Below are 19,530 nucleotides of genomic sequence, written 5' to 3'. Positions count from 1 at the left end.
TGGATGCCAATTTAAGAAGTGATGAGACCCCTAGATTCTCTCTCTTACTCCATACATGGGGGGGCAGCCACTCTTCCCTCACTCAGGAAAGAAACTAAGCTTAGGGTCTGTGAACCAGGAGCAGCCAGGTATAACTGTGACAGTTATATTTCAGTGACAAACTGAAAATATGAAGGTTTCACCAAAACATGTCTAAGGAAATTAGAGACTCCACCTCTACTTTCAGCCATCTTTCTCCATTCTGTTCAGGAACACCAGTATCCGGGAAGAAAATGGGAAGATCTTCTCTGGAAAATACGGTTGGATCTTCACAGTCAACTTGACCCCCTCATCTGCTCAGAGATCCTAGACTATGGGAACAGGCAAACAACCACAAGCAGAAGTCTGAAGACTTGTAATGATACAAGCGATAGGAAAAAAGCACTCTGGAGGAAGCCAGTTGTGCATGAAAAAGAAATTCAAAGTTTTTAGAAAGATCTAGCACCCAAGCATGAAGACCAGGCTGCCATCAAATATTATTCTAAAAATATAAAAAGGTTCTGAAAATTAAAAACTTGATGTTAAAGAAAATCAAATAAGGGTCTGGAAGAGAACACGGAAAAGTCATTTCAGAGAGTAGAACAAAATGGCAAAAATATTAAAAAGGATAGAAAATTAAATAACAAAATTTCTGAGACTGGAAAATGATGGTCTAATATCTGAATATAGGCATTCAGAAAAGACCATAACAAAGATACTGATATCTACTGAAATTCTGAAGAAAAACAAAATTTCCAATAAAAAATACTGCACCCAGATATGCTATTAATGAATACGAGGCTAGAATAAATAAATTTTCAGACGTGTGAGGTCCTCAAAATTTTACCTCTCTGTATAGCCTTTTTCAAGGTGGGGCTGGGGGTGAAGCCCCAGGAAATTAGAAGACATGCTGTGTCAGAGATAATGCTACCTGTTTCCTCTTCCCAGCACATAGGAAGCACATATCCCAGCATCCATTGCAGTTATATTGAAGCCATATAATGGAATACTGGCCAATGGAACGTGAGATTTGGGGTTTGTCTTTGTAGCAGCAAGTGTTGAGCTCTCATTCATACTCCTAGAAAGCAGGTGTTGATGGAACAGGAACTTAAACTAAGTGGCATTTGTTTAGTGGCTCAGTGGTGATTAGCAAAGGAACTAAGATTAGAAATTAAGAAATGGGGACTCTAAGTTAGGCAGTGGCAAACATTTGATAAATCCATCACTTGTAGCAATGTGGGAACTAGAGGCTCAAGGAGAACTGGTTACAAAGAATCCAAAGTATTGGTGGGAGTCTGCCACTCAGATCCATTTGGCAAGGTGTTGCAAGGTCTTAGGTAGCTTTGGAAATAATTGGCTGGTGTGCAAGGAGACATCAAAGGAAATATAAGGGGATACAGAAATTTGGGCCCCGAAAGCCACCACCTTGTTTATAAAGTACAAAAGGTAAGAGATACAAATTTACAGTAAAACTTCTCAGATAAAGTGACTTGGGTTTTATGGTCCCATTCACACCTGATAACCTTAGTGTAGTGGTCATTGAGCTGGGAGGATAGGGAGGGAGTAGGCGGCAGTGCGTGGGGTCTTTATCTAGAAGGCACAACTATGCTTAGGAAGAACTTTGAGCACACCTATTGCCTGTGAATCTGATCAAAAACAAATACCTCAGAAACGTAGGCTTCTGAGGCAACTGTATTGCCAAAGAAACCGTGAATTTGATTAATAACCCTGCCCCCTAATAAATAAAATCTTTAAAAAAACCCAAAAAACCCTGCCCCCACCTCTGCTAAATCTCAAAAAGGTTGAAAACTGAAACAATCCCAGCAGCCCAACCTCTACACCTGGAAAAGAGGCTTCAGAGACTCTGTATACTTTCCTCCGGAAGGGACATGCTTGCCAGCACTCTGGTCTGATGTGACCAAGGAAAATAAAAATGAGAGTCTTTCAGAAAGCAGCGAAAGTGCTTCAGAGAATAGCCAAAGGAGTTTCTTCCAGAGGCAGAATCAGGGCCCAATCCAGGAAGTGGCCCTACTCCCAAGGGGTGTGCCCTCCGGTGCCCAGAGGGATTTCCGAATTGTTTCAGAGTGGTGATAGTCTGAGGTCTGCTGTTCTTAACTTTTGGGGTACTTTTTGTTTCCAAACGACCCTTTTACTTTGGTGTTTATGCAACCAGTGATTTTTGTTTTTATTTCATAGTTGTCAGACCAAGAGGGTCAGAACCAGTGATCATTGCTTTGTTGTCTTTCGTCTACATATTAGAAGAACAATAAAATGGTTTAGTGATCAGATGGGCAGACGGGCCGATGTAGTAAGTCTGGATATTTCCCACCGCGTTTCTTCTTCCTGGAACACAGACAGATGACCTGCCCTTAATGCCCCTCAAGATCATAGGTGGGGGGAAGGGATATGGGGAGGAGGATATGGCAGGGGGGGGGGTTGGGGTCCTGAGGCTGGAGTTCTGGCCACTGGGAGGCGAGCACAGCTAGTGTAAACCTTTTCCAGGTCCGGCCCTGAACAATATACCATATACATTCCTCCAGCTCTCTATTTCCCTTTGTGGGCAACTTGGGAGGCATGTGTTTTAGACGCACAGTGGAAGAATGTGGGTGCAAGTGGCCACAGCCACAACCCTGGGGCTATGGGAGCCCACGGAGCAAACACAGGAATAGGCACACATTGGGGAAAGCTCTGAGAGCTCAAGGTTTGCGTTTGTCAGCACCTGTTCCTCTGAGACATTGTAGCACTGGCCCCAGGAGCCACAACAGGGCAGCAAAGCCTGTGAGAAAGGCAGGGTGCTTGGTGTGCACCAGCCCTGACAGGCCGCCCATCTAGCTGCAGCAGGTACCGAGGCTACAAGAGAGGCTTCCCTGTCAGACGGAACTGCTGGATTATGTGGCGTGAGTGTTATCCAGGGGACTTAGGACTCTGAGGACAACTGGAGTTTGCATCACTCATGAGAACACAGAAACTAAAGAGGTGGGAACAATAATTCACTGCAACAAAAAGCAAAATTTGTGTTTCCGAAGAGAAAAAAAGAAGTTAAGTTTCCTTACAGGTCTCACTTATAAAGTAGCACATAGAGGCATGATTTTATAGGCAGTGACATGACTGCATTGAACAAAAGGGGATGGGGATGGACAATGTGGAGGCTGTTGGTGAGCAAAAGGAAAGGAAGAAGCAGACTTATTTTGCATATCGGGAAGCCAGTAGATAAAGCCTAACCCCTCCCCCCCCCCAATAAAGATGCAGCCGTAACAGTGCGTTATTCAGAGATACGCGTGTTTTCATACTGAAGGAATGGATTCAAAACAATCCTTTCAGAAATAATGTCAGGACTGTTATTCTCTCCTTGGTCTTGAAATGATGTGGCCAAACTAGCCATAGCGTATCAGCACCTACAAAGGATCTCTGCCGTGGAAAGTTTATCCCCCGGTTTTCTCTCTCTTCCTACTTTTATGAAGTCAGCGGTCAACCAGTAATGGTCCAAGGGCCAAATGTGGCCCATCCCCTCTTTTTGGGTGGCCCATGGGCTCGGAGTGGCTTCACATTTATTTACCTCTCCTCGATTCATAGACATACAGGATGAAAGTGATAGTGAGACCAGAATCAGGGATTTTTAGATAAAGAGGACCAGGGAAGTTTGCCTAGAAAGGCATGCAGCCATTCTAATGAACTTCTCAAAGACTGTTTTGTTCATTGTTTATCTCCAGTGTCTAGTACAGTGCCTGTCACAGAGTGATAGTGAATGCTCATCGACTTGTCACCCCAGCATTTGACATATAACAGGTTGTTGGCAAATGCTGCCTGCATGTATGAATGAAGAATTGGATAAATACGTATCACTGAGCCCCTACAACATGGGAAGCATGGTGGGGGCTGGACTATAGAAAGGGATTCTTAGCATTCTTAAAATGGCATCATATTAGGGTGCCTGGGTAGCTCAGTTGGTTAAGCGTCTCTGCCTTCAGTCTAGGTCATGATTCCAGGGTCCTGGGATGGAGTCCTGCATTGGGCTCTCTGCTCAGCCTGGAATCTGCTTCTCCCTCTCACCCTCTGTGCTCTCTCTCTCTCTCCTTCTCTCAAATAAATGAGTGAAATCTAAAAAAAAGAAAAGAAAAAAGCATAAGATTAAGGTATTTTATAATGATAGTAGTCATATACAATTACCAATTGCATTGTATGGTACAGACCAGTGCCTTCAAATTGAAGGACTCAGACCCCTGGGCATCTCTTTCCTGACATTAGAGAGCTGTTCTATTCCATTTTCTCCTTTCCACAGCCCATCTTCCGCTTCATTTCAGACGGATAAACACGTTACCTTTTCCAATTCCTAGTGTGACCCATCGCTTTGGGTTATAGCCCCTGCCCCCAATTCTGTCCAGAGCATAGGCAATTTGAAATACTGACTTGGAGGAAGAGTCTTTTAATTGATGAAATCAAGGATCACCCGCCAAACTTCCTCTCCTTTTATGTCTTGTGCAAGTTTCTGTTAAAGATGAGGTGTGGGTTTGGAAGTGGGGATATTTGGTCCCCTCCGGCTGTACTCTGAAATTGGAAGTAATATATTAACTGTAGGTAATAAACCTGACTTTCATTTAATTACTTACTCTTTTATCCCTGTTACCAAGAAATGCATAGCTCTTGAGAATTTGTTGAAGATAAAGCAAAAAGAATACGGATAAGAAATAATAAAAGCTAAAAATGGCGCTCTCCTTTGGTGCCCTTCCCCCACCAGATTGAACATAAGTGATCCTTTTCAGCTGTTTTCAGTGCTTATCCCCGAGATAAGTCCTTACCTGGAAAGAAAAGCACCTACGAGTGGCCCAAGTAGATGAGATTAGGGATGGTTAATTTAAAAAATGTAACTGAACTATTTTCAGGAGCTATCAAATTTTTCAAGTTACCTTGGATAAAATTTTTGTATTTACTTTTTTAAACTTGCATTGCAATCTTAACATGCCTGTCTTATCTCACCTTATAAAATGTTTCATTTTGTCCACCTCCTGGTATAAAGTAGAAACGTGATGATGGAAGCATGGTGAGAAGTTGATGAGCTCCGTGGTCTTTTGTGGAATAGAACTTTCTCTCTCTTTACATGAATCATGTTTGATCACAGTGTCTAATGAATTAATGGTGTCATTTCTTAATCTCATACATTATTCTTATTTAATCTTTCCTATAATATACTTTCTTTATTATTTGAGAATATTCAGTCTTTCTATTAAAGACTAGACAACAAATGGGGTGAATAAAACTCAAAAAAGAAGTGTAAAGCATAACAAGGAATCTTAGTAGCTTACAGGATTTGGGCAAAATTGATTGGACATGTTTGGGATTGATAATGGGCAAACAAATAATTTGTGAGGCACAGGCAGAATTTGTGTGTTAAATACACTAGTACGTAATCTGTAAGACGTGTTGAAGATGGGGTAGATGGAATGTGTAATTGAACAAATGAATGTTACTTACAGATACAAAGATAGGGAAAGACCCAAGTTACAAATTGAAGAGCCCATTTCTGGGCATCTTGAAATTGGTCAGCCACTGGAGGCTCCAGTATGGTCCTATTCTGGCCCCACATGGGCTCTGCCTAAGAAACTCATCAAAACCCAGAGCTATGGAGCTGGATAACTGCTAGGCTGTGGCTGTGGCCAGGCATGAGTCTCTTGGGTGAAGCTGGTATTTATATTGGCTTCAGGCGCTTTCTGTCTAAGCCCTCTGTTCAAACTCAACTCTTGTTTCATCGGCCCACCATCAGTGGGGAATATCGATGTAGGAAAGACAAGATATGAATATTGTGTGACCCAAGATTTAGGTAGCATTGTCTTCCCATCCTGGGCTGCAGGATGTCTGTCCTGGGCCCTGGGGACTTGAGTCTTTCTTCCTGGGCCCTTTTCTCCAACAAGAAATAGAAAAACTTATATTTTACAACTGCATTGAAAGAAAGACTAAATAATCCAGGCTGGAGTATCTTTTTTTCTTCTTCTGATTTTATAAGAAATTAAAACAGTTTTGTGGGCCCCCACAGTGTTGTGTCTACGGCTAAGATGCCTGATGAGAATTCATTTGTTTTTACCCTTTGCTAAGTGTGTTAGCTTACCCCATCACTTTCTCCTGCTTCTGTACCAAGTGGATGAAATAACCTCTGTAATTCAAGTTTTTTTTTTTTTTATTGTGTTGATTCTTATTTTAATTTGGTTGGTGAACCTTTCTGGTCTGTGATCTTCGAGATAGCTTGCCTGAGCACATAGGTGGAAATTACCTTTATGTCAAGGGAATTCCCTTCATGACATTCTCCAGAAGGCCTAACATCTGCATTTAGGATACACATGCCTACTCACCTCCTTTTTCTCCTAGCCTCCCTTCAGAAAAAAAAAAACAAAAAAAAACACAAAACTTATTTTTAACTATACATTAAATTTTGGACTGTTACAAGTTAAATAATGAAAAGCAGCAAAGAGATTTATGCTTGATTTTATAGCTTATAAAAATCCATAAATTAATGATAGTAGATCCAAGTAATTTTAATCCTGACAACTTTTAGTAGTTTATCTTACAGTCGTGTAAACTTACCATTGTGATTTGTGTCTTTTTCAGCAGATTGTATAATTAATGCATTTATTTGGATAAAAAATTAAGTCAGAGAGGTTTTTTTTTTTTCCCTAATAGGAAGTGTGATTTGATTGAGTAACTTGATAGGGAGGACTGGCTTTGCTAACTAGGTTATGTGGCAGATAGTTCTCATAAATTGAATGAGGTAAATATGCAACTCCAAGGTTTTAACTGTATAGCTATTCTATGTACAACACATATTTTAGATATAATCAGAAAAATATACTGAAATTAACATTTATTTTCATAGCATTTTCCCAGTATGTTGGACTATAAATAAGAGAGCTAAAAAAAAAAAAAAAAATTCCCGTGTGAAAGTGGCATCAGTCTTGGTCTACACTGCTTCCTTCCCTCCACTTAGTCATGACCCAGCTTGGGTTTCTGCAGTAGGGAGAAAGAACCCCAAAGATGTCCACACTCTAATCCCTAGAAACTGTGAATATGTTACATTACATGGCAAAAGGGACTTTGCAGATTTAAGATTACAGACCTTATAATGGAGAGATTACTCTGGATTATTCAGGTGGGGCTGATTTAATCACACAAGCCTTTAAAAGCAGTTCACTTTCTCTAGCTGGAGCAAAAAAAATGTGACTAAAGAAGACAGAGGGATTTGAAGCAAGAGAAGAATGCTACTGTTGTTGGCTTTAAAGATGAAAAGAACCACAATAAGGGCTCTAGGAACTGAGAACCAATGTCTGGCTGACAGCCACCAGTAATACAGGGACCTCAGTCCTACAACCAAAAATAACTGAATTCTGCCAAAAACCTGAATGAGTCTGGAAGCACATTCTTTCTGAGAGCCTCCACAGAATTTCTGAAGTTGGCCAACACTTTGGCTTTGGCCTTGAGACCCAGGGAGAGAGGAGCCAGGTGAGCCAATCCTACCTATAGAACTGGGACATCACAGATTTCTGTTGCTTTAGAACGCTAAACTGGTGCTCATTTGTCACTGCAGCAAAAGCAAATGAATATATATCTTCCTAGCTTTCAAGAGAGTGCCATGCCAACAGCTGGCCTGTTTGCTTATTAATTTTCTATTGTATTCTCTCTGGGGAAGTTATTCTTACACAGAAAAATGTGATTGTGTTTCAATCTCACTCTCTTATTTTTGTACTCTAATGGCATTTATTTTGGAATGAAACCTAATTCAAAAAGATTAGTTTTTGAAAACCCCTTTGTCTGTCTGTCTGTCTGTCTATCTATCCATCTATCCATTTGTCTATTTATTTATTTTAGTGATTCAGGTGACTGCGCAGGGTGGTCGTGGAGAGGCTGCCTGTCTAGAAGATCAGTGGCTATGGCTCTGGGAAATGACTCCCTTGACCCTAGACTCTGTATAATTTAACAGAGGACTAGTTTCTTCAAACGGAAAGGGAGGAGTGAGACATTACAGTATTCAAAAACCTTAGCTCCAAGTAGGCTACACATATTACAGATTCCAGAGGAATAATCAGGAATTTTTTACTGCAGGGTTGAGTCTCATTCTTGAGTCCATTCTTGGTCCACGGTGGGAGGGAGGATTTGTGAGCGGTTCCTATTTTATCCAGTGCATTCCAGGCTCCTCCATTGTTCCATGTCCTATGTCCTGGGTCTGGTGAGCAGGCTCTTATCTTCAGTCCTTTTGCAGTATAATGGGAAACTATCCCTTGTCCTGGACCCCTGCTTCTGTCCTAGCCACAGTCCTCTGTTTATTTCCATGGCCCCAGGATTTTATCTCAGGATCCCAGAAGGTAGTCCTAAGTCACTCAGTTCTACCAGATTCTCCTCTGGAAGAGAATGAAATGGTGTGAAAGCGAATGGGTAAGGAGCAAGCGGTAAAATCTTCAGATCCTTTGGGTGGAGAAGTGGGGCAAGCAGCCCTTGGATATTGACAATGTGAAACTCCCCCTTTCATAATTCCAACAAATTATTCTCAGAGTCTTTGATTCTCCTACTGGCTGAATTGCCAAAGCTACTTAGAGTATTCTAGCTTTATTACATGTCATGACCCAAGACAAGAATTGGGAAGTAGAGAACAGAATTATGAGAGGTTAAGGGAACCTGGAGACAAGAGAGGTTATGCGAACAGAGAGCAACAATGATCTTCAGTTAACAGACACAGTCAGTCCATGGCAACCCACAGGGAGGAAGCTGGGGAGATAAATGCTCTGACTACTCTTCTTCCTCTATCTGGTGGTCTGCTGGGGCTCCCTAGTAACTCTACTCAACTAGAAGCTAGAGGGAAAGTCAACCCTTTCACGTGGTCTACCCGCGGTGGCTTTGCAAGGCACAGAGTAGCTTAGAGAGTGGATCTGGAGTTCAAGAAGAGCATATCCAGTCGCTCTGAATAGTACGGAGCTACAGATAGCCATAACCCCAGGTTGGCTCACTATTGGGTTTCAGAAATCCACGGAACAGGGGCTGCAGTAGTGGCTATGCTTTTAGGGATCTAAAACCCTTACTGCAGAGTGCTAGGTCTGAAGGTGCTGACAAAGGACATCACAAGTAATGGTCCTGGGGCACAGAGGGGCATCCTGCTAACTACCTCACTTCCAGACCACATGTCTGTGGTTACTGCAGTGAGAATTCTGTCCTCATTTAAGACTACGGCACTCAGGTCCTCTGTGTGCACATGTGCGCGGAGGTATGAGCCTACCCATAGCACTTAACACTGGGAGACCAAGGCGTGGAGTGAACAAGACAACTTTTAGGGTTATTGTCTTATTCATAAATCTTCTTCTTACTCTAGGAATAGCCCTGGATGTATGGGAGTCAGGAGCCACATATGTACTAAATAACACTGCCCCTTAGCTACGACTGAGTGATTCAGGAATGGGTACTTGGCCTCTGCCAAGCCAGTTTGAATCCTTTCCTAGTATCCTTCTAACTGGAGACTAAAAAATAAGCTTCGTAGTCTGAGGGAAAAAGACATTACTAAACGGGACATTCAGCAACTGGAGGGTGCCCTACTTACTGCCATGTGCAAGAAGTCATCCACTTTGAGAAGAAACGAAGTCTACCCATGAGAAACAGAGGCAAGAGACTGTGGGAGTCCAAGAAGTGCTTTGTTCCAATTCCTCTCAAATTTCAGCTGCACATTTGCCTTGGACATTTGATTGTTCAGTCCTTTAGTAATGTAAGTTACCCTACTATTCTTCCCATAAGAAGGGGAGGTCAAATCTTGCTTACAGAGCCCTTTCTAATAGAGTTGGTAGCATTGATAGTTCACACTAATTCTACCCCATGGAGAACAGATTGGAGTTAAGGTCAAGTGTAAGGAAGTCAAAAGCTAGAAAGATCCTTAAGGATTGTGAGGGGGGGGCGGTGGATAAGATGAGAAGCCCTGACTCAAGCTCTGAATCAGGAGGACAGGGGTTCTCTGTTATAGAATATTCCATGCAGGGAGAACAGCAAGTGCAAAAGTGTGGTGGTCCCAATTGCAAAGATATATTTATGGGGCCAAGAAGGGTTGGAGGAAAAATGTGTGTAGGGGGAGACAAGGTGGACAAGATGCTTCGTCGTTGAGGAATTTGAATGCCAGGCTAAGGAATTTATGCTTTTTGAACATGAAAGTGGTATCACAGAAGCTATATTTTAGGGATATCGACCTGATAGGGTGCTGAGTGAGTTGAAGGGCGTAAGAGGTGGTATTAAATGCAGTCATGCAGATATGGCCAAGGGCCTATGGGAGTGTTAGAAGCGGGAATGGAGGGGAAGGAGGGAGTGTCTGTATCCTTCACGTTATTTAGTGGAGTGTCCAACATCTTGTGAATACTCACCAAATTCTGGCTGATAACTAAGGAATTCTAGGCAAGTAATGTTATATCCGCATTATCATCCTATGTTGTATCTCAGTATGTTAGATTAAAAATGTTTAAATCAACCACGTGGTTGGATTATTGAGGATACTCGGTCTGATTATTTTTGGTTGTTGCTGAATTTCAGCGTGACCTGAGGTAAGTTAATTAGAGAAATACCTGTGCTTGGTTGTCGTGAAGTCATCATTCCCTTTAGACGGGGGAAAGGGATCAGTCGCCGGAGGGAGGTTTGTTCACATGTTTACTAGAAGCTTACTTTCCTTGCATCTTTGAAATCGATGTAGGCTATTCAAGAGTCATCATTTTGTAAGAAAATACAATATTGTCAGTCACTTAGAATGTTAGTTGGTATCCTACAGCCAAAACATTTATCAGTGTGATGAAGAAATATGAAATTTTCCTTTCTCTTATAACTTATCTTTAGAGAAAATGGCCAGAGCAAAGAGCATTAGTGATAGGAAGATGGAACATTAAGAATGCTTTATATAGTCCTCAAAGCTCCTGTCTTAAGTACTATGTGGTCAGTATTTTGTTAATCTTTCTCTTTTTGTATTATAGAACACCACGCAACCCTTCCACTGTGTCTGTCTTCCTAACTTCGCATTTGCTGATGTCTTATTAGCAGCTTGAAATTCTGGTGGGATTGGCACACGGCATAAGTCAGGTCTTTTATTTATACTCTTGGTGGTCTAGACCCAGACATGGCCTGCGGGCCTTCAGTCTGTTTATGTAAATTGGGTCTTCGTGGAATACAGACCCATCCATTTTATTTACCTATTGTCTGTGGCCCCTTGCGGGTGATGAGGGCGGGAATTGAGCAGTGGCAAGAGAAAGTGTAAGGCCCACAAGCTTAAAATGTTTGCTGTGTGTCCTTTTAAGGAGAAGTTTGCCGATCTTGGGTCTAGACTTAAAAAGTAATGAGGAAAATGATAACAATCAAAAAGATTTTGATTGTTACATAGTGCAAGGCATAGAATACTGAGGCGACACGACTTCACTATTCAAAAACTGTATGATTTAATAATGCAGCACATCACACCGTTCTGCACCTGAGTTGCTCGTATCATTGATGAAGGAAGTTCTGACATATGTCCTTGTTGTATCTCTCTCTATTCTTAAATAGAAATGGAAATACCATGACCATGTTGGAATGGCAGTCAATCATTGACCGCAACCATTGGCTGTCTCTTGAGTATAAAAGTTCATCCAAACCAAGGAAAGCATTCTGTGAGAACCAGTTGCTCATAGGTAATTGACAAGAAAGACCAACAGTAGTTGGTCCCCAAAGACCATACGTTGTTGGATTTCATTTACGTGAAACGTCCAGACTAGACTGAGCCCCCAGAGACACTAAGTAGATGGCCTGAATAAAGCTCTTCTGTTCAGGGGTGTTTTTAGGACCGAGCTGTGCAACCATCACCAGGATTTAATTTTAGAACATTTTTAATGCCTCCAGAAGCAATCCCATATGTATTAACAGTTATTTTCCACTCCCTCCAACCTAGCTGCAGACAACCAGTATGTTTTTAGTGTAAAATGTGGTATATGTACTCTTTATAATTTATAATAAAGGTACAATGTATCATATATGTCCCTCTTTTTTTTTTTTTTTTTTTTTTGAGTTCCCAGTTGTTAAATGCTTACCAGCATGCCACTGGAGAGGTCTGGTTACGTTCAAGTAGGTCATTTATTCTCTGTGATATTGGCATCCATGTTTGTACTGTGTTACAGTAAGAAGTCACTAGCCTTCTCCACTAGACAAAGGATTAGCAATTTTCTTTTTCTAGAAAGAACCAATCGTAATTATCTTTGGCTTTGTGGACTAGCATGTGGTTTCTCTCACTACTCCACTTTGTCATGGTAGCATGAAAGCAGCCATAGATAATGCATAAATGAGTGGATATGATTGCGCCCAATAAAATTTTATTTAAAAAACAAGCAGCAGGCTGGGTTTGCCCATGAGCTGTAGTTTGTTGAATCCTGCACTCGCTTTTACACTTCCTGGGAGTGGGAACTATATTTATCTTGATCAAACTTGTCTCCTTAGAGCCTGGCACAGTTCCTGGCACACATGGCAAGAAATCAATAAATATATGTAAATACAAACCAGCAATGAAAATGAAGGAACGAAAGCTGCTTGAAACAACACAGCCGGTTCTTACAGACCGAATGCTGAACAAAAGAAGCCAGAGACAAAGGAACGCAACCAGTCTGGATCCATTTCTAGAAAGTTCAAAAGCAGGCAAGATGGAAGTCCCACTTCCAGTCAGGATGGGAGAACAGATTGAATTTACCCTCCCACCTGAAGCAGCTAAGAAATAGTAGCTAAAGTCTATGATTTAATGATGCCTGACCCTGGGTGGTGGGCTGCACCGGCCTGTGGTCTCTGACAGAAGGGAAAGCAGTGAGCCCAACCATCACAGTTGACTGCCTGGATTCAGTTTCCGGATTGCGGCGCAAGAAGGAGGAGCCCAGACACGGCCGGACAGGCTGTCCGAGAGATGGAGACAGGGACGGGAATTTGGTGGGAGTGCCAGTATGGCAGGAACCGGGACAGGAGGGAAGGAAACAAAGCTCCAGAGAGCTGCAGAGAAGACATTTGTGTTTTTGGCTGAGCGCTCATCTGCACAGGAGTGAGGAGACACAGTGTCTGGCTTGGCCGTTCCACTCCTGTGCTGTTGTTAACACCAGGGCATAAGCTTTCTGCGGATGTAGGTTTTCATTTCTCTTGACTAGACTCCTGGAGTGGCATTGCGCAGTCAAATGGTAACTTTAGGCTTAACATCTTGAGGAACTATCAAACTATTTCCCCAACTGGCTCCTTTAATCTACCAGTTAAAATAGGGGGAGTCCCAATTTCACCCGTACCCTTGTCAGCACTTGCGACTGTCTGTCTTTTGGATGGTAGCCATCCTGGGGAGTGGGAAGTGATACTTCATTGTGGCTTTGATGTATTTGATTTTTTAAAATTTCCCTGATGGGTGATGATGTTGAGCAAGGTTTTTTTTTTTTTTTTTTTAATGTGTTTATTGACCATATGCGTATTTTCTGGTATGGCTGTCTATTTTTAAAATAAAGTTTATCAAAATATAACCATGTCTTTTTGTTCACACACTGTCCACGGCCGTTTCTGTGTTAAAAACACCAAGCTGAATAGTTGCAAGAGAGGCCATCTGGACAGCAGAGCCTCAAGTCTATGTACCCCTTTAGGGAAAAAGCTTCCTGACCCCTGCCTTCCCCGAGACCATAGGCCTGGGGAATGATAGGGTTTAAAACCATTTCGGTTTTCCAGGTACTGAGTTATTTTCTGGATTGAAGCATTGTCAGTGCTAGAAAATGGAATGTCCTAGGCAAAGTGGGACAGCTGGTGACCCTGGCCGTTGCACAGTACATGTTTGCTGAATGAATAAACAAAGCCTCGGCTTGCCAATTCGAAAGCAAGCATCTGGAAGGATATTCCTAGAACATGAAAAAGATGTTTGCCTAGGGCTTTCTCTTCCTGGATTATAGTGAAGGATCTGCTGGAGGGGCAAGAAAAAAGATCTAAAGGAGAAGCCACAAAGGAGGTAAATCAGAGTCCACCCCAGAGAGTCACAATATTCTTGCCATAGTGGGAGCTCGGACCTTAGCTCTGTAGTCCAGTCATGTCCTCACCCCTGTCTCATGCATTAGTTTTCTAATCGCTACACAAACTACCACAAACTTAGTTGTTTAAAGTGAGACCCAGCAGGGAGGTATTTTGGAAATGGCAGAATAAGGGCCTCTGAAAATCTTGTCCTCCATATAAACAATGGGGACATTGGCAAAAAAAACAAAAAACAAAAACAAAACAAAACAAAAAAAACTGCCAGAATTAACTTTTTAAGAACTCTGTAAAATTGACCAAAAGATTGCAATGATCTGAGAATTAATTCAAGAATACCAGCTGAATCTCGGCATGAGCAGTGAACTTCAGGCGTTTTAATGTGCCTTACATCTCCTCATTCCCAAGTTCCATGGAAGCTTTAAAACCCAACAGACTTGCACCTGTTGTAACTGGGAATACCAGCAGCCTCTCCTCCGCTCGAGGGGGCTGAGAAAGTTTAGAGGTTTCCAAGAGCGTTTCCTCCCCAGAGAACTGTCGCTATGTGACCTGTATGGCACCTTCCTGAAAACACACACACACACACACACACACACACCCCAAAGTATTTGAATAAAACATTCCTCTAAAGAAGCTACAGCAGTGGTCAAAAGCCCAGGAAGCGATGCATCTTTAGTCATTAGTGAAATGCACATCAAAACCAAAGGAGATACTACGTTACACCCACGAGGATAGCTATAATGAAAAAGACAGTAATAAGTGTCGACAAGACAAGGACGTAGGCGATCTGGAACCCTCCCACATTGCTGACAGGACAGTAAAATGTTGCAGCCACTTCAGAAATTTTGGTAGTGCCTCAAAATGTTACACATAGAGTTCTCTTTGATCCAGCAATTCCCGTCTAGGTATATACCCTAAGAGAAACAAAAACCCATGCCCATAGAAAACTTGTGCACAAATAAGAATAGCAAAATTATTAACAAGTGAAAAGTGGGAAAAATCCAAATGTCCATTAACTGATGAATGGATAAACAAAATGTGATACATTCATACAATGGAATATTACTCAGCCACTAAAGGAGTAAAATCCTGGTATAGGCTACCACAAATAAAGCCTAGGAAAAACCATGCTAAATGTGTTTTAGCAACCAAATGCAACCAAATACAAAAGCTCACATACTGTATGATTCCATTAACAAAATATCTGGAATAGGCAAATTCATGGAAACAAAGTACATTAGTGATTTCCAGGGACTGAAAGCATGGTGAGGACCTGCTCATGGGTACAGAATTTCTTTTTGGGGTGATAAAAATATTCTGGAATTAGATAGCCTTATGGTTGCCCATCTCAGTGGATACTGAAAACTGAATTGTACCCTTTAAAGTGGTGATCTCTATAGTGCGACAGGTGTCATTAGAGCTGATAGGACAAGCAGCCATTCATTTATCAGCTCATAGTCCCGTTGGTCAGAATTCTAGCATGGATGGCTGGGCTGTAGCCGAAAGGCAGGTGGTGGTTGGCTGTGGTCTCACCTGGAGTGCAGATGCTCTCTCAAGTACATTCCAGTCATTAGCAGAATCCAGTGTCTTCCGGTTGCAGAACTGAGGTCCCTCTTCTTTTTGCGGCTTCCAGCAGAGTGCTGCTTGCCAGTTCTGGAAGCTCCTGCTTCCCTTGTTGTGTGGCCCCCTGCATTTTCAGGCCAGCAGTGATGCTTGATGGAATACTTCTTATGTTACCAGCTGGGGAGAAACTCTGCTTGTCAAGGGTTCACAGGACTCGATGAGTTTCTCTCTTAAGGTCCACTGACTTGGTACTCAAGGTTTTCATTACGCCTGTAAAATGCCTTCAAGGTAGGATCTGTATTAGTGTTTGAATGAGTAATCAAAAGATGCTAGTGTGTGTGTGTGTGTGTGTGTGTGTGTGTGTGTGTTCTCTTTAGGATTCTGCCTACCACAGCCCATATCTATGGTTATTCTGCTAGGGGTGGGTGGCAATCATGATCTTCATTCATCTCAAGTGTCCATGTTGTTGAGATTCCATCTAGTACTGTGCTCTTCCCACTGGCTTCAGGACCATCTGTAAGGAATAGTTCACGCGAACATTTTTTTTAAGTTTAATTTCAATTAGCCAGCCTATATACTTGACTTAAATTCAAGTAGCCAACATACTTCATTAGTTTCAGATGTAGTGTTCAATATCAGTTGCATATAACACCTAGTGTTCATCATATCATGCACCCTCCTTAATGCCCATCACCCAATTACCTTCAGCAATCCTCAGTTTTTCCCCCTTGCTTAAGAGTCTCTCAGAGTTTGTCTCCTTCTCTGATGATTTCCCATTCAGTTCCCCCCCCCCTTCCCCTATGATCCTCTGTGCTGTTTCTTATATTCTACATATGAACGAAACCATATGATAATTGTCTTTCTCTGATTGACTTACTTCGTTCAACATAATACCCTCGAGCTCTACCTGCATTGTGGTAAATGGTAAGATTTCATCCTTTCTGGTGGCTGAGTCATATTCCATTAGTTCATGTGAACATCTGGAGATGTTTTGCTCCAACCTTGAGTCAGTACCTTATGTGAGTTGAAATGCCTGTGGTGGTGGCTCTTCAGCTGCACCACCTGTGGTGACTGCAGCTGTCCTGGGCTTTCTTCTCTGGGGAAGGGCGAACTAGGGTGTAGTGTCCAGCCTTGTCAATGTGGACTTGACCTGGTGTCTTGCTAGTGCCTGTGAAATCACCTTCCCCTGTTTTCCTTATTGGGATCACTGCCATTTCAGAACTCCAGGCTTACCCTCTACGGCACTAAATGTTCACTGTGGTGCAGTGGGGTCATTTGGGGGCACTGGTGGGGGCGTAATAGTTTATAGTAAGAAGCATCACATGGATATAGAGAAAAGGAAAGTCACATTTTCCAGTGCCAGAACCAAATGAGAATAAACCAAACCCTCAGGCTCTCTGCTTTGTTCCTTTTGTTTCACTGAAAGGACACTGGCAATGTGCGATAAATAAATACCAGTAGAATGAGGAACCTGAGTGAAGGCTATTTCGAGGGGCTGGTCTGTAAGTATCAAAGGCCAATTTCCTTTTAAATTGTTTTTATGGAGTCAAAATACAGACTATCTCCTCCAGTTTATAACTAATAGTGGATTTCATGATTCCTGGGCTAGTACAGTCCCTAATTCTGCAGAAGGTGACAGGACTAGGCACCCCATCAGTTCTATTCCATTTGGAGCCCGAGAAAGGTGATTGACAGGGGGGCTGGCTGCTTTCCGGATCCTCACTCCCAAAGCCTAATCTCTCCATATGGATGCTGAACAGGCCTTGTGCAATCTGAGCAAGGCCTCCCAGTGAATGTTTTCTTACTCAGAATAATTGAATTTCGAGAATGTGCTACAGGAAAGAGCTGTCACGTTGCATTAGGCTAGCCCTGTGACTTGCATGGAAATTGTCAGGTAACTCAATTCATAGTCCAATCACTCACAGGCATAATTTAGTTCACTTAGAGTTAATGATTAATAACATGTCCTATTTGGGACTGGGGAAGGCAAGCAAGGAACTATGGTGCTTCGATGGCTCACAGGCACTGCAGAAGCAGACAACTCAGGGTAGAACAGGCGTCCAAAGACTGTAATACCAGAGGAATGCTTATGATTAACTTAAATTATATAATGCTCGATAGTTCATGAAGCAATCTCACTCATTGTCCTGATTCTCAGGGCAATCTATAAGGTCAGTATTATTATTATCACCTCTATTTATAAATGGAGATACTAAGGATCAGAGGCAGTGCCTCGTTCAAGGTCACTTGGCTGCTTTGTGATAGAGCAGGATGAGAAGCTGAATTCAAACTCCCTCACTACCCCCTCCCCCCCAAAGATATGCTCAAGCCCTAACTCCTAGCACCTCAGAATGTGACTTTATTTGGAAATAGGGTTATTGCAGATTTAATTAGTTAAGATTTGAGATCATAGTGGAGTAGGGTGGACCCTTAATGCAATAGGACTGGTGTCTTGATAAGAAGAGGAGAGAGACACAGAGGGCGCGTGTCCATGTAGGACACAGAGACACAGGGAGACGTCCAGGTGGCAGAGACCAGAGTGACAGAGTGATGCAGATACAAGCCAGGCAGGGAGTGTCGAGGGGGGGCTGGACATCAATGGAAGCTGGGACCAGCCGGGAACAGATTCTGTCATAGCCCGCCGAAGGAACCAGCCCTGCTTGGACTTGGAAGCCTCCAGAACCATGAGCAATAAATTACTGTTTTAAGCTACCTGATTTTTAGTATGTTGTTATGGCAGCCCTAGGAAACCAACAGAGATAAGAATAATAAAAGTTTCCATTTATAGTGTGCCCTGACTGTGGTCCAGATACTCTACCCATACTACCGTGGAGTTTTTAAGGAAGTCTTGGAGGTATACTATTATCAATGACCTTTTTGTGATTTTAGTGAGTCAAATAACCATAGATGGTGGCGTTGGGGTTCCAGCCCCAGGCCTGAAGCTCCGGAGCCAGGAGAGAGTGCTCAGTCAAAAATGTCTGCGGCAGTGTCGGGAGAGCACCAAGGCTTTGGGATCCCTCCTCTATTATGGGTCTCCCAGGGGACCACTGACTCAATCTGAACTCCTCCAGGCTCATTTGCATCCTTTTGTTATGAATAATCACAAAACAATGCCTGACCCACAGAAGAAGTTCAGTGTTTATTCTTTGGTGAACAGTAATAAAAACTCCTTAACCTGTTAGAGTGCATCAGAATTTACAAAGGATTTTCACTCTAGCTCTTATTAAGTTGTTTAAAAAAAAAAATAACCTGAAGCCTACTTTAAGTATATTCCTGTATCTTTCTATTTTTTTTTTTTAAAGATTTTATTTATTTGAGAGAAGTTGACAGTGAATGAGAGGGAGTGCAGCAGTAGTGGGGGGGAGGGGCAAAGAGAGGGAGAGAAGCAGACGCCCCACTGAACAGGGAGCTCAACGTGGGGCTCAATCTTAGGACCCTGAGATCATGACTCAAGCTGAAGGCAGATGCTTAACTGACTGAGCCACCCAGGTGTCCCCCTTTTCAATTTTTAAAAAATTTTTTGTCATGTTATCCCCAACCAGATAGTAAGCTTCTAGAAGGCGATGAATGTGTTCTTCCTCCTTGCAGAATACTGGTTCTCGAATGGTTTCACTGGATGTCGACTTAAGTCTTGAAAGGATCACCCAGGCCATTCTGAAAATGGTTATAAAGAATGAATCGGATGAGCTCTACATAAAAATCAAGACTAGAACTCCTAGTTTTTAATCTTCCAAATCATAAAAACCATTGCCAGTACTTCCCAAATGTTGCCCTGAGCCATTTAAGAATCCTTCCCTCTTTATCAGACCATTCAGCTCCATTCCCTTTGCTCTGTGAGGCTCAGGGTTCAGTCCTCTGCAGTTCCTGGGGTCCAGGAAGATGAAAATGCCCTCCTCAGGGGCCCACGGAGAGAGAGAATCTTAAACAGGCTTCATGCTCAGCTTGAATTTACGA

The 19,530-nt window shown here is 42.4% G+C and overlaps 1 long non-coding RNA gene across 1 annotated transcript; it reads left to right on the top strand.

Annotated features, from left to right (window-relative positions):
* Positions 1–6,701: 6,701 nt before the first annotated feature.
* On the top strand, positions 6,702–12,017 carry LOC309867187. Its single transcript, XR_014313033.1, has 3 exons — positions 6,702–7,503; positions 10,989–11,094; positions 11,554–12,017. It is a non-coding gene; the product is annotated as an uncharacterized lncRNA (long non-coding RNA).
* The last annotated feature ends 7,513 nt before the right edge of the window (positions 12,018–19,530 follow it).

The sequence above is a fragment of the Mustela nivalis genome, assembly GCF_964662115.1.
Source record: "Mustela nivalis genome assembly, chromosome: 6".
Classification (NCBI taxonomy): Eukaryota; Metazoa; Chordata; class Mammalia; order Carnivora; family Mustelidae; genus Mustela; species Mustela nivalis.
Note: the sequence above shows the minus strand (reverse complement) of the source record. Positions and strands in the feature narration are given on the sequence as shown.